The sequence below is a fragment of the Balaenoptera musculus genome, chromosome 14, assembly GCF_009873245.2.
Source record: "Balaenoptera musculus isolate JJ_BM4_2016_0621 chromosome 14, mBalMus1.pri.v3, whole genome shotgun sequence".
Lineage (NCBI taxonomy): Eukaryota > Metazoa > Chordata > Mammalia > Artiodactyla > Balaenopteridae > Balaenoptera > Balaenoptera musculus.
The window spans coordinates 38,524,793-38,528,938 of NC_045798.1; the positions used below are offsets into that span (position 1 = coordinate 38,524,793).

At 40.9% G+C, this 4,146-nt stretch overlaps 1 pseudogene; it reads right to left on the minus strand.

Annotated features, from left to right (window-relative positions):
- Window positions 1–2,832: 2,832 nt before the first annotated feature.
- On the minus strand, window positions 2,833–3,351 carry LOC118906713 (annotated as a pseudogene).
- Window positions 3,352–4,146: the final 795 nt, after the last annotated feature.

Here is a 4,146-nt window from a genome sequence, read left to right on the forward strand (position 1 = left end):
TAGAGAATGTAACTGTATTTACTCTTCCTTAAGCACAACTTTACCCCTCCCTGCAGCTTTCACTGTTTTTAGGGTTCCTCTACCTCTACCTCTACCTGAAATTCTTTTTTTTTCCATAATTGGTCAATTAAATTTTTGGGTTTTTCCTAATTTTTTTTCTTCCAGCATTATTGAGATATAGTTGACATACAGCACTCTATAAGACTAAGGTATTACATCACCTGAAATTCTTTACCTTTGTGAAGACTACCTATCCCAAGGTCTCCACTCTCTTTATCCTAAGCCTTATTGTGTACTGGGGATTGTAGAAACTGAATTGGTTAAGAGGCGCTGTTAATGACAGGAAGGGGCACCCTGACCATTCAGACATCTGTTTCCACACAGTGAAGGCCATGGCTGCCTAGATTTCTCATTAGGGAAGCTCTGTGTTCCCAAACTATGGGCAGTCAGTGAAGGGAATCTAGGGGAGCCATGAGACAGAGTCCCTTCTACCTAATTTACAGCTTTCCATATTCAAAAGATGCTGTATGGGGAATTTCCTGGCGGTCCAGTGGTTAGGACTTCACGCTTTCACTGCTGAGGACACGGGTTCGATCCTTGGTCAGGAAACTAAGATGCCGTAAGTGCGTGGGGTGGCCAAACCAAAAAAAAAAAAAAAATTGCTGTATGCCTCAGATATCAATTCTGCTTCTTAGTTTGGCACTAGTGAAAATTTAGTAATAGAAATACTTTCAGCATTCTCCTTTATGATTGACTTTTATCCTTTATTTCGAGAGTGATTGTTCATTTTCATCTTTTTGTATTACTTTGTGAATATTTAATGGAAGGCTGGGAGATGAACTATTAAATGCTGTTGTTACTCAGCCATCCCTAAAGTGTGGGTCCAAGGTTGTTTAACTTACTTTATATAATCTCCGTGTTATAAGACACCCAAGGAAGAGTCTCTTCCCCACTAGCTTGATACCTTAAATGTAAGTATTAAAATAATCTCTTTGTGTTAAGTACTTGCCATTCTCAGGAGCCTCATAAAAAGCAAATATTCTCCAAAGGGGTGAAACAGGTGCAGTATCACCCTGGTTTGATAGCTTTAAGTCATCAAGCAACACTGGTTTACTCTGGCAATGAGGGAGTAAGGCACACAAACTGGTAACAGCCCATGCTGCATTTTCCAGTATTCAGACAAGCACTTTAAATCAGAAGAGCAGAAACACTTTTACTGCTTTGAACTTCCCATAGTGCCCCAGGCAATCCCAGAAAAGGCCTCAGTACTTCTTATCTAGAATATCTCAGCTGTTTTACAAGCATCGATGAGAAGAATTGGAAAGCATCATCACAGACAGCTACTGCTGATCAACCCAGGCTCTTTACTGTAAACTAGTGGCTTTCTATTTTTGTTTTTATTTTTTTTTACCAATGCAAATACTAGCTGTTATGACATCTTACAACACTGTCCAATAAGAACAACAGATAAAAGTGGGCTGCTGCAATTGAAGCAGGGAGTAGTACCAGGGCATCCACCCTCTCCCCACTACTTTTGGTGGGGAAAGGGCTCCATGGAATGCCTAGAGCTCTGAGTAACATAATTTCTAAATCACTATCCTAGACATCACTAAAGGGTGTTTGTCCAAACTACCCACAAAAGAAGAGTATGAGAAAGGGCATCAAGACATCTCGGCATAACTAAAATGCCTGAGTTCTGACTTCGTGCGTTATTTTAAGAATACACTTGATTGGTGCTGTCTATACTTAGCACTCTTACCCCCTTCCTATTCTAGGCAACTACTGAGGGAGTTCCATTGGACCGTGTGATCACCAAGACCTTACTCTTCCTTATATTCATTTTACATATCTTTACAAACATCCTTGAAAATTTTTTTCTTACATCTAATATCAGGATGTGACTTCCACTTCCGACCAAGTTAGAGTACATCCACTATGGCCCATCTCTCCTGCTGATTACAGTGAAAACTATGGACAAAATACACAAAAATCTAAGGACTCTCAAAAGTAAATGAAATCAGGTGGATTGTGGAGTGGAGTCAAAACTTGAAGGAGCAATTCATTTGAGAATGAGTTTTCTATTTTTTCCCCTCTTTTCTCCTGTGGCTTTGCCCCAACTGCAGAACTGTTTGCCAGCAGTGATACAGGCACTCTAAAACTCTAAAAGAAACCTTGCCTTTTTGCCCAGAAGAACTGGGAAAGGGGGCCTCTGTGGGGCAGAGAATGTAGGAGGAATCCTGGAGAGAAGTGAGTTGGAGAAGAGGATATCTCAAAATTGTGTAAGAAACTAGACAGGTTCCTAACTTACCCTTGAGCTGCATATGCATGGGACAGACCCAAAGCAGCCTAGCAAAACTTTGAGAATTGAATTACGATTTAAACCACGAACCAGGTCTCAGACTAACCTCTTAGAGATGTATGTGGTTGAACAGACCCAAAGCAACATCAGCAAGGTTAGGAAACTGAACTGAGATTGGAACCACTGTCCACAGAAAGGGATTTTTTGGTTGCTGTTCTAACAATCCGTTTATTATTTATGTATCCACCCATAGAAACACCCCCCGCACTGAAGAGGTTATTTGGAGTGAGTCACAACCTGGGGCCTAGAGTCTGAAATCTGAGGTACCCTCCTCCCTCATTTTGTGGCTTAGGTGGGGGCATACACCAGACAGAACTGGCATCTCTTTTTTATACTGCATAAGCGGAGGGGACCTAGGCACACCCAGGAGAGGTGATTGGCAGGCTGGAAGATAAATTCTCTGAATAGCAGCACTTTTACCTCAATACAGGGCTGGGAGTTGGCTGGGAGTGCTGTAGGGATGGGGGGAGGAGTTAATTCGATGGAGGAGTTATTTGCAGGTTACAGAGAGAAATGAAGGGAGTACACTGACACAGGGCCAGGGTATCAGCAGGGTCAGTAGGTGCTGCTGTATGTCTTTATTATCGCAAGGGGAAAGTGACAGAGGCATCATAGCCAAAGAGGCCCGTAGAAATTAGGCCCAGTGCCCCTGCAATGATTCTGGAGCGGTTTCCTCTCTCAACAAGGACAACAATGGAGGTGATCAGGTAGAGGATGGCCGCTATGAGGGCTTGGAAGAAATCACTCCAAGGCCAGTGAATGAATTGTATCTTGGTGTGCAGGTCACACATGTAGATGACAAAGAAGATAGAAGCAAAGATCAATTCAATCACAGACAGAGAGGAATATCCTGCTGTTGAGGCACTGAAGAGGGTCAGAATCACCAGGCACAATATAATCTCAGCAAACAGGAGACTTCCCTTTTGGGTGCACAAGAAGTTGGTGCAGGTGGTCCAGCATCAGGGGGCAGATGTGTGCTGGGAATCTGCCATGGTGGGGCTGGAGTCCCTGGGGGCAGGGAGGATCTGCTTGCAGGTTCGAGGCTGGTGCACACCCAGCTGTCTTGCTGGATGAAAGTGATTTTAAAAATGTGTAGGTTGAAGCTAACTGGTTCTATCACCTGCTAAAACAGTAATAATGATAATGATAATAATAATGAATAGCATCCTTTAGAGAATTTTAACAGGATCCGTATCTACACAATTTAATATTCAAAAAGTCCAGAATATAATCCAAAATTACTTGATAAGCAAAGGGCCAGGAAAACGTGACCAATTCTCAAAGGAAAAGAAAATCAACAGATGCCAACCCCAAGGTGACACATATGCTGAAATTATAAGAGAAAGACTTTAAAGCAGATACTATAATAAGCTTCATGAGGTAAAGGTAAACACACATGAAATAAAATGAATGGAAAGATAGGAGGTCTTTTAGCAAAGAAAATAAATTATAAAAAATGAACAAAATAGTATTAAAATATACATTCTCTGAAATTTAAAATTTACTAATGAACTCAATAACAGAATGAAGATGACATGGGAAAGAGTCAGTGAACTTGAAGACAGATTAACAGAAATTCACCAATCTGAAAAACAAAGAGAAAAAAGATTTAAAAAACTGAATAGAACTTCAAGGAGTCATGGGACTATATCAGAAGTCTAACGTTTGAAACAATTGAGTCCTATAAAGATAATTGGTACAGAAAAATATATTTGAGGAAACAATGGCTGAAAACTTCCCAAAATTGGTGAAAGACATTAACTTGCAGATTCAAGAAATTCACAGAA